Below are 17281 nucleotides of genomic sequence, written 5' to 3' on the forward strand. Positions count from 1 at the left end.
CTCCTGCAGCGCTACGTCCCCCCCTACCCCTGCACCATCCACACTTCCCACTCCCATGCCTGTCCAAAGCACACCCAGACGTACCCATGCACGCACCCCACCAGACACAGGCACCACACCACCAGGGAAGGCCAAGCGCACACCTCCTGTTACGCACACACAGGGTGAAGTAGGCACACCCACTGGGTCGGGGGGCAAACGGAAGACACGCAGCCACAGTGGGAGTCCACATTCATCACAACCCACTACCTCCAAATCCACTCCCCTCAGCTCTCCTGGCCAGGATTCCACCAAAGAATCCTTCATGGCCGCTCTGTCCCTGAGCTCCAAAGTGACACCACCCCGCAAGCGGTCAAAGGAGTCCCCGGTCAGGGTGGTTGAGTCCCCCCCTGTCCACACCCTCCCCCAGTAGCGCTGCGACCCATCTCTCCGACCCCCCCCCTCCTTGGGGCCTGTGGTTTCTTCGGGTGCAGGGGAGACGCTGGAGGACCTTGCAACCGTGTGCAGCGCCATTCTGACCTCCACCTTTGATGCTGCCCCACCCCCTGTGGTGGAGTCCTCCGTCCCTGCACCCACAACACCTACCCTTGCCCCTCCTGTCCCTGCGGTGCCTGGTCCTTCCCCCCCACATGATGCCCCTCCCCTGTAGAAGCAAAGGAGGTATGAACTGTGCAGGCAAGCTAGGGGACACGCGTCCCTATGTGTCCCCCACCAGGAATTGGACTATGGACTGCCCTATGGGCCTTGTACATATTCAACTTTTAATAACAATTCTTCTTTTAATGCTGAATAAAGCTATGTTTTTTTCCCTTTGCACACTACTGCTTTTCTGGTATTGCTGTTGGTGGTGCTGCTCCATGTTTGGGGTGGGGATAATGTGTTAGGTGTCTGGCAAATGTAGTGGTGTGCTGCTCATGGGATGGACCCTGGTATCTGTGTGCCATCACATGGTATTTGCGAAATAACTTTGTTCATGTATGCTCTTACTGCATGGTGACATTGTCCCAAGGTGTGTTCCTTCCTCTGTGGACCCTGACATCTTCCCTGCAGGGTGTTTCCTAAATGTTGTGCTGAGCTGTGTCTACATATCCTTGGTGTGTGACGGATCCGTTCTACTTTGGCCATGCATGCTGGGCAATGTCTCCACCTGCATCATTTGTGGCATCCTTGGTGGTCACTGTACTTGTGTGTGGAGTATATTGAAGTTACTTCATGTGGACATGTTCCCTTTTACACACTATGCATGTGTGTACTCCCAGCCTCGCACACATGTTACGTGTTCTGCAGGGTCTTTGAGCACCTGACTGACAATTGTGGGCATTGTATCTGTGGGTACTGCACCCTTTTCTTTCCATGGGCACTGCTGGGAGGACTCTGCACCCACCCCTCCTGTGTCTGGGCACTGCTGGGAGGACTCTGCACCCACCCCTCCTGTGTCTGGGCACTGCTGGGAGTGATAGGCACCCACCCCTCCTATGTCTGGGCACTGCTGGGAGGACTCTGCACCCACCCCTCCTGTGTCTGGGCACTGCTGGGAGGACTCTGCACCCACCCCTCCTGTGTCTGGGCACTGCTGGGAGTGATAGGCACCCACCCCTCCTATGTCTGTGCACTGCTGGGAGGACTCTGCACCCACCCCTCTTGTGTCTGGGCACTGCTGGGAGGACTCTGCACACAACCCTCCTGTGTCTGGGCACTGCTGGGAGGACTCTGCACCCACCCCTCCTATGTCTGGGCACTGCTGGGAGGACTCTGCACCCACCCCTCCTGTGTCTGGGCACTGCTGGGAGGACTCTGCACCCACCCCTCCTGTGTCTGGGCACTGCTGGGAGGACTCTGCACCCACCCCTCCTGTGTCTGGGCACTGCTGGAAGGACTCTGCACCCACCCCTCCTGTGTCTGGGCAGTGCTGGGAGGACTCTGCACCCACCCCTCCTGTGTCTGGGCACTGCTGGGAGGACTCTGCACACACCCCTCCTGTGTCTGGGCACTGCTGGGAGGACTCTGCACCCACCCTCCTGTGTCTGGGCACTGCTGGGAGGACTCTGCACCCACCCCTCCTGTGTCTGGGCACTGCTGGGAGTGATAGGCACCCACCCCTCCTATGTCTGTGCACTGCTGGGAGGGCTCTGCACCCACCCCTCTTGTGTCTGGGCACTGCTGGGAGGACTCTGCACACACCCATCCTGTGTCTGGGCACTGCTGGGAGGACTCTGCACCCACCCCTCCTATGTCTGGGCACTGCTGGGAGGACTCTGCACCCACCCCTCCTGTGTCTGGGCACTGCTGGGAGGACTCTGCACCCACCCCTCCTGTGTCTGGGCAGTGCTGGGAGGACTCTGCACCCACCCCTCCTGTGTCTGGGCACTGCTGGGAGGACTCTGCACACACCCCTCCTGTGTCTGGGCACTGCTGGGAGGACTCTGCACCCACCCCTCCTGTGTCTGGGCACTACTGGGAGTGATAGGCACCCACCCCTCCTATGTCTGGGCACTGCTTGGAGGACTCTGCACACACCCCTCCTGTGTCTGGGCACTGCTGGGAGGACTCTGCACACACCCCTCCTGTGTCTGGGCACTGCTGGGAGTGATAGGCACCCACCCCTCCTGTGTCTGGGCACTGCTGGGAGTGATAGGCACCCACCCCTACTATGTCTGGGCACTGCTGGGAGGACTCTGCACCCACCCCTCCTGTGTCTGGGCACTGCTGGGAGGACTCTGCACCCACCCCTCCTGTGTCTGGGCACTGCTGGGAGTGATAGGCACCCACCCCTCCTATGTCTGGGCACTGCTGGGAGGACTCTGCACCCACCCCTTCTGTGTCTGGGCATGTACGCTCGGAACATACACGGGTGTGGGTACGCTCCATTCATACACGGGTGGGGGTACTCTCCGTACATACACTGGTGGGGTGTGGGTACACTCCATTCATACACGGGTGTGGGTGTGCTCCATTCATACACGGGTGTGGGTACGCTCCGTATATACACTGGTGGGGTGTGGGTACGCTCCATTTATACACGGGTGGGGGTACGCTCCGTGCATTCCCGTACCCACGATCTGCAGGCCTGGGTACGTACCATGTGTACGGGTCATACCACGCCCACCCCTATGTCACCCCAACAATGGCGGTACGGCCCGTACCCACGTTCTAAAGGCCTGGGTACGGGCCGTACCAGCATTGTTGGGGTGATGTAGGGGTACGCGTGGTACGACCCGTACCCACGCTCTGAAGGGCTGGGTACGGTGCGTACCCCTACGGCACCCCATTGGGGGTCTGCACCGTACCCAGACCTTCAGAGCGTTAGTACGGGTCGTACCACGCGTACCCCTACATCACCCGAACAATGCTGGTACGGCCCGTACCCAGGCCTTTAAAACGTGGGTACGGGCTGTACCGCCATTGTTGGGGTGACGTAGGGGTGGGCGTGGTATGACCCGTACCCACGCTCTTAAGGCGTGGGTACGGTACGTACCGGTATTGTTGTGTTGTCGGTTCGCGTCAACATTCACTTCCGTTGTGGCGGACGCTTGCGTTGCTGGACACGCCCCATCCCCTCGAGGTGACCAGGTCCTGCAGGTCAGGTATGTCCAGGGCATGTGTGATTTGTGACTTGGGTGGGGGTTATGTGTCCTGCCCCTGCCCCACCCTTTGCCCCTGGGTGTTGTTCTGACCTTCTGCGGCGTCTGCGTCGGTTCCTGTAGAGCAGGTGGACTGCTATGAGTGCTGGGATGACACGTAGGTTCGGGTCCATGGCTGTCCGTCGCGTACAGGTGCTCCTTGTGCGCGTCGTCCTGATTTCCCGGCAGTTTTTGGCAGGCGGAGAATTTTATCCGTGCGGGGTGACGTCGGTGCGGATTGTAGTTCATGGTTCGTGAAACGCAGCCTGAATGCGTCCCGACGTCATGTCGGCGCTGTCTCGGATCACATTGGTATGTATTTTTTCGTCGGTCGCTGTTTTTTACGATTCGTACGGAAATGGTGTTTCCGTGGGAATCGTACTTGCATGTTTGTAATGTTTATTTCCCGGGTACGAGTCGGACAGAGAAAACGCTCCGACCGACGGTTCGTACCCGGTTTCTCCAGGATCGGAATCGGCACCTATATAGGGTTAATGTATAGCACCTTCCCTAACTTTAATCTAATTGGAGTGGGAATAGTAAATTATATAGGGTTAGTGTCCAGCACAGTCCCTGACTTTAATGTAGCTGAATTGGGAATAGTAAATTGTAAAGGGTTAGTGTGCAGCACCTTCCCTGACTTTAACCTAATTGGAGTGGGAATATTAAATTATATAGGTTTAGTGTCCTGCACCTTACTTGACTTTAACCTCAGTGGAGTTGGAATAGTAAGTTATGCAGGGTTACTGTCCAGCACCTTCTCTGAGTTTATGTTAACTGGAGTTGGAATAGAACATTGTATAGGGTTAGTGTCCACCACCTTCACTGACTTGAAACTAAGTGGAGTTGGAATAGTAAATTATATAGGGTTAGTGTCCAGCACCTTCCCTGACTTTATGTTAAGTGGAGTGGGAATAGTAAATTATATAGGGTTAGTGTCCAGCACCTTCCCTGAGTTTATGTTAAGTGGAGTGGGAATAGTAAATTATATAGGGTTAGTGTCCAGCACATTCCCTAACTTTAATGTAGCTGCATTGGGAATATTAAATTATATAGGGTTAATGTATAGCACCTTCCCTAACTTTAATCTAATTGGAGTGGGAATAGTAAATTATATAGGGTTAGTGTCCAGCACAGTCACTGACTTTAATGTAGCTGAATTGGGAATAGTAAATTGTATAGGGTTAGTGTGCAGCACCTTCCCTGACTTTAACCTAATTGGAGTGGGAATAGTAAATTATATAGGGTTAGTGTCCAGCACATTTCCTGACTTTAATGTAGCTGTATTGGGAATAGTAAATTATATAGGGTTAGTGTGTAGCACCTTCTCTGACTTTAACCTAATTGGAGTGGGAATAGTAAATTATATAGGGTTAGTGTCCAGCACATTCCCTGACTTTAATGTAGCTGCATTGGGAATATTAAATTATATAGGGTTAATGTATAGCACCTTCCCTAACTTTAATCTAATTGGAGTGGGAATAGTAAATTATATAGGGTTAGTGTCCAGCACAGTCACTGACTTTAATGTAGCTGAATTGGGAATAGTAAATTGTATAGGGTTAGTGTGCAGCACCTTCCCTGACTTTAACCAAATTGGAGTGGGAATAGTAAATTATATAGAGTTAGTGTCCAGCACATTCCCTGACTTTAATGTAGCTGTATTGGGAATAGTAAATTATATAGGGTTAGTGTGTAGCACCTTCTCTGACTTTAACCTAATTGGAGTGGGAATAGTAAATTATATAGGGTTAGTGTCCAGCACATTCCCTGACTTTAATGTAGCTGAATTGGGAATAGTAAATTGTATAGGGTTAGTGTGCAGATTGTATATGTATTGTGTCAATGAAGTATGTTTTTTCATTTAATGTTGGTAAAAATGTGGTTAACATTTTAAAACAATTAAATTAGCTAAATTATACATTCGATAGTAATAAATTATGAAATAAAATGACACATTTTATATTTTTAAATAAGCTTTATTTTTGTTGATGAAAGTTGAGAGATTATTGTTTTTTTTTATTTACAGAATGGAGTATACATTAGTAGAGATACAGCAAATATGCATATATTTATTTCTTTTTGCAATGTTTTAAGGAAAATAAAATTTGTTAATATAATCACATTTTATAACAGAAGTATTGATAATTGCAAAAAATCTCACATAACATTTATAATTGTTTTACATTGTTTGCAAATAATCATATTCTCACAGTATTGACATAATACGTTTTTTTTGGATATATACATAAAATAAATCATTGCATATTTAATTTCAGAAGCAGTTTGTGACATTTTTAGGTTGTTGAACATAATTACTATATGACAAAAAGTATATTTTTATGGAATGTATTTTTAATGTTGATTAATAACATTATTTTAGGAAATATTAATATTATTAATTTTTTCATTTTATAATTATATGAAAAAAAATATTTTTCAACATGTAAGTTTTGTAAAAAAAAATTAAATTATAAAATTACATTTTTTATAGTGTGTAGAGTTGTAAAAAAATTGTGTATTATCATCATAATAATAATGTATTTATAATTATTATGAATATAATTTTTAAAGGTATTGTTTATTAGAAAATACTTTTCTAAATTAAGATAAATGAATGTTATATTTATAGATGATTATAATGCTGTTTTCTATTGTTTTTATGTATTTACACTGATTTAAGTAGGTATTTTACTTTTAATGGGATTATTTTGTAACCGCTTAGTGTTATTTTGGGTCATTTTGGACTGAGGAAGCTCGTGGTTGGAAGCTGCGTCGCGTTGAGCAAGGTAAGGGGTGTTTTAAGTATTATATGTTATTAAATACTTATGTTTAGGGTAGTTAGGATGTTTACAGTGTATTTATTGTTAGTTTAACTTGTTTTGGGTGTTTTGGAGGTGTTAGTAAAGTTTTAGTTACGTGTGGTTGTTTACTGGTTGTGACGTAGATTTTGAAGTAAAGATTGTGAGTAGATATGTGTTGTTTTGAAATGATGTTATTGTATTTAATTTATGTATTTGGGTGTAATTGTGTGGGTGGGTATGTTTTCCTCTTTTTTTCAGGTTAATTTTGATCGATGTTTTGTCGAAGACCAAGACACGTTTTTTTTTTTTAAAGTGTGTGTTAGTTGATTTAACTAATATTGTTAACACACTTTTTAACTTTTTCAGGATTTCATGGAGCGTTTATTTATATTTTTTAAATATTTTCGGGTATTTTAGGGTTTGTATATTATGCTGGAAACAGAGACGTGTTTTTTTTTTTAAATAAAAGTGTGTTTTAGTTGCTTAAACTAATAAAGTTATCACACTTTTTTTTCCGGGATTTCCAGGAGCGTTTTTTAATATTTTGACTTGTTTCTCGGGTTTTTGAGGGTTTCAAGTTTTTGGATTTGTCGAGGATGGATTTATATTGGACCTGTGGAATTTTTGCATTTTTTTGGGGGTTAATTTTTGAGCATTACTATGGATTGACAGACAAATGGAAGGAGTATTACTTGGTGGAATTCATCTTCTATGGGTACATCAATGGTAAGTTTTTTTTTTTTAATTATTTGGGTGGGAAATGTTATTATAGTTTATTGTTATATATATTATATTTAGATAAATAATATTTAATTGTACATATATATTTCCCATATGACAAAGAAATGTATATGACAATTATATATTGTTTATGAAAATATAGTATTAATATATGTTTGTAATTGTTTATTGTATTGACCAATTTCATTTATTAGCTGTTGCCATGTTTATTATAAAATGCTTTTGGCTATTAGTGATAGGTAGTCTAGGCCACTTGTTGATGGGTATAGGGTTACTTGACTTTGTAGTAGATGAAACATTTGTTTGGTTTGTTTAGTTAATTTAGGACCTATTTGAGTAACAGATTGTTGCATCTGTAATTCTTGGTAGCTTTGTTCTTTTTGTAGAGATTCCAGGAGATTTTGTAGGGTAGGTTTCACTCTGCTTGTAGTTGCTTGGAAGGCATTATGCCATCCTTCAACACTATTGTTTGTTTTGGATTGTTTATTTGAGGTACTTAGGTATACATTCCACCAAGGAATGTGGAACTTTGGTTGTCTTCTATATCCTGATCGGTGTAATCTTCCCACCCAGGTGTCCTCAAAGTAGTCTAGGAGTTGGCTTAATTTGTCTTCCTTCTTTTTGTAATAGGGACTTTCTATCAGAATATTATAGTGTTCTGCTACATCTGTCACAGGTACGTATGCTAGTGCTATTAGTTTTTTAACCTGGTAGGCAAAAGTACTATCTGTAGCATATTGTACACTTAGGTGCCAATTACGATCCGGTAAAAAAAAGGCCCGTCCGACTCGTATCCGGTCTTTTTACCATACGAATCGTACAAGTGCCGTACAAACTGCCAATTACGATTCGCATGGGAAAAAGACCATACGAATCGCAGTGGGAATAACTCCCCACACGTCCTCGGGTCGGAAAACGTGTCCGACACGGCCACGGACGAATTACCGTACAAATGGGAAAAGTGAAGTCCGACCGAGGAATCACGATCCATCCCGTGCGTCCGATGTTACAACCGTATGGTAAAAACACCGTCCACACCGAACTCCCATAGCAACCATGGAGACATGTGCCCGTATACGCGCCCAACACTCCCCCCAGCCCCCGTACGTTCCAGTCGTACTCCCCGTGTATGTACACCCCCCGTGTATGTACACCCCCCCTGTATGTACACCCCTGTATGTGTCGTACCCCCTCGTGTATGTACACCCGTGTACGTGTCGAAGCCCCACCCGTGTATGTACACCCCTGTACGTGTCGAAGCCCCACCCGTGTATGTACACCCCTGTATGTGTCGAACCCCCACCCGTGTATGTACACCCCTGTACGTGTCGAACCCCCACCCGTGTATGTACACCCCTGTACGTGTTGTACCCCCCGTGTATGTACACCCCTGTACGTGTCGTACCCCCGTGTATGTACACCCGTGTACGTGTCGTACCCCCCATGTATGTACACCCCTGTACGTGTCGTACCCCCCGTGTATGTACACCCCTGTACGTGTCGTACCCCCGTGTATGTACACCCCTGTACGTGTCGTACCCTCCGTGTATGTACACCCGTGTACGTGTCGAAGCCCCACCTGTGTATGTACACCCCTGTACGTGTCGAACCCCCACCCGTGTATGTACACCCCAGTACGTGTTCTACCCCCTCGTGTATGTACACCCGTGTACGTGTCGAAGCCCCACCCATGTATGTACACCCCTGTACGTGTCGAAGCCCCACCCGTGTATGTACACCCCTGTATGTGTCGAACCCCCACCCGTGTATGTACACCCCAGTACGTGTCGTACCCCCTCGTGTATGTACACCCCTGTACGTGTCATACCCCCGTGTATGTACACCCCTGTACGTGTCGTACCCCCGTGTATGTACACCCGTGTACGTGTCATACCCCCGTGTATGTACACCCCTGTACGTGTCGTACCCCCGTGTATGTACACCCCAGTATGTGTCATACCCCCATGTATCTACACCCGTGTACGTCAGAGTTGTACCCCCACCCGCGTATGCATGGAGCGTACCCCCACCACAACATCCTAAGGACGGAGCGCACCCCAGGCCCCAACATCACAACCGCATGTACGAGTCGTACCAAGCCACACACAAGGACAGCACTGTACAACAAAATGGGCCATGTACACACCGTATACACGCTAAAAACGCACGTACACAACGCGGACAAACCAAAACGACACAAGAATACACCATTCGAATGTCACAAAGCCACAAAACATGTCCAACAACTACCAAAACAACACATTCACTGACCTGCAACTGCCAAAAACAAACAGAGGCCCAAAACACCACCACTCCTTATAACACACCCACCCAAAGTTCAAACACAGCCACACCCACCAATGGACCAATAAAAAGGGACCACACACACAAACCATGAGCCTTTGCAACAGACTCACTGCTGCCAGACCCCACAGACAACCTACAGCACCAGACTTGAACCTTTACTATACCTTACACTTGCACACCTTCACACACACACCTTCACAAACACCCCCACATCACATTCACACACACACCCAAACAACCACACCCACACACCCACAACCATCCACACCACCCCCCCCCACCATCCACACCCACACCCCTCACCATGCCCACCAACAAGAATCCAAAGTTCACTAGCCGAGAGTTGGAGGTCCTTGTCAATGAAATCCTCAGAGTTGAGCCACACCTCTTTGGAACATTGGTCAGACAGACCAGCATTTCTGAAAAAACAGCCATGTGGCAGACCATCGTCGATGCTGTGAATGCTGTTGCGGACACCAGAAGGACCAGGCATGAATGCCAAGCCAGGTGGTACGATCTGCGGAGGAGGGTCCGAGCCAAAATGACCGACGACCACAACCAGGCCAACGTCACTGGAGGAGGGCCGCCCCGCAGACTCGTACACTACCATCCCTGGGAGGAGACGGTGATGCCCATACTGCCGGTGGTGGTAGTCGACGGATTAGAAGGACTCCGAGACCCGGGTGAGTACACAAACAACTCACCTCACATGGGGGGAACGTCATCCACAAGCAAACTAACAAACAGGCACGCAACCACCCCAAGCTATCGCATGACTCAACCACACTCCATGAACACGCACATGCCACTGGCGCCACCATGCCCCATGCACCCAGCTGGACAATGTCAAGTCACAGGCCACAGAAAACACCAACACATGACACGGTAAGCCACATGGCGGGAGTGTGGGCCCAAAAAATCACATAGTGCAAATCAGAAGCAGACAACAATGCCCTCTGCCCATATGGCCTAGGTCACAGCCAGACAAACAGTGTGTCCCCACACAGGAAAGACTCGCCAGCAAATGGCGGACGCCTTGCATCAACACATGGGGGTGACGGCACCTTCGTGCACATGACAGCAGCCAATGAACAGCCAACACTGTGAAAGAGTGGCAGCACACACCACCACAGCAGCAGTGCAGACACACACACTACACCCAATGGGTGCCTGGAGATCACAAACAAACTCACATCAACAATCCAAGGGCCATTCAAAGATCTGCTAACAGTGTGTGCCCAGGAAGCTGGGCTCAGGTGACAGAGGGTGACACACAGAGGGAGGGAGAGGGGGACAGAGAGGGAGGGAGACAGAGGTGGACACAGGGAGACAGACAGAGGGAGGGAGGAGGGTGACAGAGGGAGGGAGAAAGGGAGACAGAGGGAGACGGACAGAGGGAGGAGGTTGACAGAGGGAGACGGACAGAGGGAGGAGGCTGACAGAGGGAGGGAGAAAGGGAGATGGACAGAGGGAGGAGGCTGACACAGGGAGGGAGGGAGAGGGGGACAGAGAGGGAGGGAGACACAGGGAGACGGACACAGGGAGGAGGCCGACACACAGAGGGAGGGAGAGGGGGACAGAGAGGGAGCGAGAAAGGGACACACAGGGAGAGCAAATCAGCCTTGTGGGGTGTGGGAATGTCTGCTAATCAGCAGGTAGACTGCGTGCATGTAGACAAGGGTGGCCAGTGCCAGAACCCCCCCTCTCCTCCATGGCACAACACAGGGCCATGTCACAACCTGTGCACGAGCACAACGACAGCCACCTGCATTATCTAAGTGTGTGGAACCACTCCATGTGCCCACGTACACTGCAACACGGAAGGCACCAATGCATGGCTCGCCACACCTGCCCACTCCACTGCTGACTGCAGTCACAATTGACGCAGCAACTAAGACTGTGCCACACATAGGTAAAGTCGCAAAAGCTGTGGCCAAGGGACCTTCCCATGTACAAGTGCACTGTGAGTGGAATGCAAGACATATCCAAATTCCCAGAGGAAATGTGCCAACTTAGAAACCAATGAAACATGGATGTTGCATGGAACAAAATTAACATTGTCTCTCTCACACACAGGTCAACGTCGTGGATCACCCCCCAACACTGGGGGGGGGGAAGACTCACAGGACCCGGCTCGGCGGGATGACGGAGCCACCGCCAGCGACGACTCTCACCACTCTGTGGACGAACCTGCCCCCGACCAACCTGGCCCCTCTGGTGTCCAACGACCTGCAGCACCTGCGTCAGGTACAACGGGGCCAACCACCACCCCCACTCCTGCCACATCCCAGGAGACACCCAGGATCCCTGCCCCACCACCACAAAGCAGCCAGTCTGTCCAGGAGGGACAAGGTTCTCCGGGCACCCAGGAGGAGGCAGGCAACACCGCAAATGCCATCCCTCAGGGGTCCCGGAGACCCAATGTGCCCACAACGGCAGGCCAGGCGCAAGTGGGCGGGGGTGATGGGAGTGAAGGACGGCGGAGGCGCCAGCCTGACCAGTTGGCTGGGGAACCGGTATATGCCCATGTCCGAAACATCCTGGACACATACCGGCAGGACACCACGGGCATGGCCCAGGTTGTGTCCACCCTCAATGAGATGAAGGGGACCCTCGATGAGATCAAGACCCAGCAGGCCCAGCAACATGCGGAACAACATGCCTGTCTACTGCAACACCAACGGAGGATGGAGGACAGACAGGCTGAGCTCGTGACGGTGTTCACGGGAATTCACAGTACACTCCGTCGGATGGCCGACAACATGGGCAACCCTCCCTGTGCCAGAAGGCCTAGAACATCACCACCCACAGGGAGGGATCAGGAGGAGGAGGAGGAAACATCCGACGGAGCATCCCAAACATCATCACGGCCTGCTTCTGAGGGTCCCCGCAGGAAGGCGGGTCGTCCACGGAAAAGGCCGTGAGGGTCGGCGCAACACCACCATCTCCCAGGACACCTGGCCTGGCACCTGGCCCACTGGAGCAACAGCATCACAGAATCAAAAGACATTCTCGGCCACATGGCCGTGCTGGTCACTGTCTGACCAATGTTGACAAAGACTGTGGCATGGACTCTGAGGATTTACAATGGCAAGGACACCAACTCCCCCAGTGAACTTTGGATTCCACACACCCGGAAAGACCCTCATGTCAACCCCCCCCCTCCCCCCACTAAAATAAAAAGGTCACACCATGAAGAGAAGATGCCTGCTGGTTGCATTATTACCTTACATGTGTCTTGTAAAGTCTAACCATGCCTGAGTTCTCTTTTGAATTCAACCATCCACACCCTGGGGCCTGAGTCTGGCACAGGACACACATGGGTCACGGTGTATTAGGCAAGACAGACATGGAGCACCATACACACCCATGATGGGCCCAACCAGCTGCGGGGGTGGCTGCACAACCGTGCCGACAGACATATTGAGTACATCAACAGTCATGTGCAGAGGGCAGGGATCATGTGGAGTGTCCTAGGGGGCACCCAGGTATGTGTAGACAGGTGGCAGAACCATGTCCTGCAGGCTTGAGTCCGGTGGATACTGAGAATGGTGGCATGGCCAACGTTGGATGCATGGGGAAGGCACATGTCACAATACCCACACACTCATGGACATCATGCATAATACACAGTCTAATCCCACACAAACAGCTTGCATCTTGCTACTTTACACGTAGACACATAGCCACTATCACGGAAAACCATGCCAGACATGCCGGATGCACCGTGGCAACACACCAGCATTGACTGAGAAGAGGCACCTTGGAGGCATAGGGACACCTTTATTAGTCATGTATTCGGGATTGCAGAGGCAACTCGGAGCACACATGACCAGTTCATGTGGAGTAACATGTGGGTCCAACACTGGCACCCCCCTTCCGCAGCACAAATGCGTGATAGCCATGGAACTGGCACACAAGTGTCGTTTAACAGCTAAACACCCCTTGCTGCTCACGGAGAGCCTGCCACACACCATTGATCCGCTGATGTGGAAGTCCCACAGCATGTCAAGCCAATGCAAACCGTATGTGTCCGAGGGCAGTGTTACACACATTGATGCCATCATCACATTCCACAATCCCATCACTGATGACTGTCAACAAGTCTGACTATCTATTCAGGTGTACCCAGCTGCATGTAATGTGTACCATGGTGATGCAACATGTCTGCAGAGGAACCAAACATCCACAGGGGCAGTGTGCATACATCGTGAACAACTGCCACACCCAATACACCCCTGATGCATCCCTTACCCTAAGGAGACTTCCAAACGTGTCCGTGCGTGTAACGCTGAGTCAGCACACGATGATGTGTCCATGAGGAATAGCAGTGCCACAACAATGCAACCAGCAGACGGCATGCGCAAGTACCTGGGGAAGAGAGACACACAAGAAGTCAGCCACAAAAAGCACAGCCACTTGCATGTGCATGTACTCGACACATGTAAGGATGACCACATGCTAGGTCACAATTATGACTTGGGAAATACACCCATCACTGGCACCATCACTCCAGTGACACATCCACACACAACTCTGACTCACGTGCCATACATGCAGGTGGAGACACACATCGCAACACATGCCACACGGGGACCAATGCGTGCACACTCAGACACTGGTACTCACCACTAAGCAAAGAAGTCGCGTATGAGCCGAGTCCGGATGTCCTCTTGCGGCTCCACATCCTCCACATCACTAGCCCCATTGCCAAGCCCTTCATCCTCCACGGGTGGATGGTCCTGGTCATCTTGATCCAGGATGAGTGGCACAGCTTTCTCAACTGCCATGTTGTGCAGCATGCAGCAGACCATGAAGATTTTGCAGACCTTCGCCGGGGCATATGGGAGGGCGCCGCCGGTCTTGTGGAGGCATCGGAATCGGCTCTTCAGGAGGCCAAACGTCCTCTCTATCACTCGCCTTGTCCGGCCATGGGCGGTGTTGTAGCGGAGCTGGGCCGGCGTGATGGGGTTGCGGAGAGGTGTGATCAGCCATGGCATGTTGGGATAGCCAGCGTCCCCTACATGGAAAGCACATGGACATAAGTAGGACAGGAGTAACGGTCGTGCTGGAAGTCTACGCAAAATACAGGACAGACAGACTGTACCCACCAACAACACATGCTCGTTCGTTGCGCAGCTGCGTCATCATTTTAGGCATCCTGCTACGCCTCATGATGTAGGCATCGTGTGCTGATCCTGGAAAACGAGCACAGACATGTGAAATCACCATGTTGGACAGACACACCACAAGGGCATTGATGGAGTGGTAGTGCTTGCGATTCCGGTACGCTACCTCCTGTGCGTGTGGTGGTACCAAAGCCACATGTGTCCCATCTATGGACCCAATGACATGGGGCATCCCTCCCAGGGCATAGAATCCACGCTTGACCCCAGTCAACATTGCAGGGGTAGGAAAATGGATGAAGTCATCCAGGTGAATCAACATGGACTCTAAGAAATCATGCAGCACACGGCAGAACATGCTCTGGGACATGCCACCAACATGAGCTATGGTATTTTGAAAGGTACCCGTGGCTAGAAAATGTAGGGCTGCCATTACCTTCAGCTTGGGTGTCAGTGCCGTAGGATACCTGTGCTGCGGTTGCAGGTGTGGTGCCAGTCTCGCCGTCAACTCCAGAATCAACGGTTGGGGGAAGCGGTAGCACCGGATACTGTCACTCTCCCGCATGGCAGCCAAGTCCGGAATTGGTCGGGCAAGAGGTGGCGCTCTGCAGTGATTTGGAAGTGACAAGGAGGAGTGAGTGCACCACAACGACAATTGATTTGTACTGTGCACATGTTAATCTGTCAATACACATATGCCACATACAGAGTCAGGTATGTGCTACATGCCCTGGACACATATGGCTGCCAGGTGACACTCCTACCAAGACCCAGCTACACACGGAGATTGTGAACCTCCACATGCCATGGCATGGGAATAGCTGTGTCCCAGTGCTAGTGAACAGCCAGACGCAAGACAGGAGTGACATACATCCGAACATCAGCAGAAGTAGGATGTCGATTGCAGAGACTGGTAGCGGAATACTAGAGACACAGGTCACATGACATTACACTAGGACAGCCCACACACCTTGCCATGAAGGTGTACATGTCATGTCTCACCACACATTCATAGAGAGGATGCAGACATGTCCTTGTTACGCTACTCCGTGTCCCATGCATACATACGCACCTCACATCCGATACCACATGTGGCATGGTGTGCGGAACAGTGTGCCATGGCCATCTACACACAGACCCATGTTGGTTGCTGCAACGGCTGCAGCTTTTGAGGGAGCTCAAACATCTACCTAATGTGAACCCCCCACACATACATGACATAGTCACATCGTGCACCGTGGGTAGTGACATGTCAGGTGTGGTAACCCCTGTACCGGGCCTCAGGGGACACTTCCGTGTGTTGGTGTCCATGCCATGCCAGTGACGCTCATGCCAAGTGTGCAGTACAACATGCACACATGTCAAAGGAGTCAAGGGCATGCCTGGCACACATTGCACCATCACACATTAAATATGTACACATCTCATCATACATCTGGTGCCTTCTCCACTCAGGAGTATTGTGCCATATCACAGCCTTTCACACCTGTGCCCCACACATGTAGTACTGCCCAGACAATGCCTTGATGTCCATCCATGGACAAGTATGTCAGCCCTATTCCTTCCTGTGTGCTGCCTGTCACCACTGTGATGTGTGAAAAACACCGTACTTCTGCTAAGAGGGCCTGTGTACGTTCCCGTATCACTATGGGAGTGCTGCCGTATGTGTACCCATCGTGATGGTGAGCGTACAGGCATGTGTACGGTCCGTACCACTTCGAGTACGCATACGCAGGAACACCCATAGTGGTACGGCCCGTACACGCGTGCCTACGTTCACTTTCACTATGGGTGTCCTCGCGTATGCGTACTCGTAGTGGTACGGCCCGTACACACGCCTGTACGCTCCCTATCACTATGGGTGTCCTCGCGTATGCGTACACGTAGTGGTACGGCCCGTACACACGCCTGTACGCTCCCTATCACTATGGGTGTCCTCGCGTATGCGTACACGTAGTGGTACGGCCCGTACACACGCCTGTACGCTCCCTATCACTATGGGTGTCCTCACGTATGCGTACACGTAGTGGTACGGCCCGTACACACGCCTGTACGCTCACTATCACTACGAGTACGCATACGCGAGGACACCCATAGAGATAGGGAGCGTACAAGCGTGTGTACGGGCCGTACCACTACGAGTACGCATTCGCGAGGACACCCATAGGAACGCACCGTACCTGTGTGTGAAGCTCCAAATTACATAGGGGACACATGAGGGACAAGTATTAAGGCCTACATGCATGCTGGTTGTCATGGAGACCAAGTTTAAAGTTTGAATTTGTTCTGGAAGGTGCACAGCAGAAGTCAGTTGGAATGAATCTACTTTGTTGCAATGTGTTTGTGGGGCTGACATCATGCTGGAGAAAAAAACAGAATAAGAACCCACTGACTGCTAGGTTTGAAGGGATTGGAGGAAACATAGGATGCAAATGTGAGTGACCAATCACTCTGTACTCCTGTGCATGAAATGGGCCAGCAAGGCAGATATAAGGCAGCCAGGTCCCATGAGGGAGCACTTGCCTGCACATCTCTGTATTCCACGACCCAGCTGCTACTACTGATTCCCTGGAACCATGTCAAGGGCTGTGGAGAGGTCACAGCCATTCACCCTGGAGGAGAACATGGCTTTGCTGGATGTGATCCTCCCACAGTACCCCATGCTGTATGGGCGACCAGGTTA

Source organism: Triturus cristatus, chromosome 7 (genome assembly GCF_964204655.1).
Source record: "Triturus cristatus chromosome 7, aTriCri1.1, whole genome shotgun sequence".
Taxonomy (NCBI): Eukaryota; Metazoa; Chordata; class Amphibia; order Caudata; family Salamandridae; genus Triturus; species Triturus cristatus.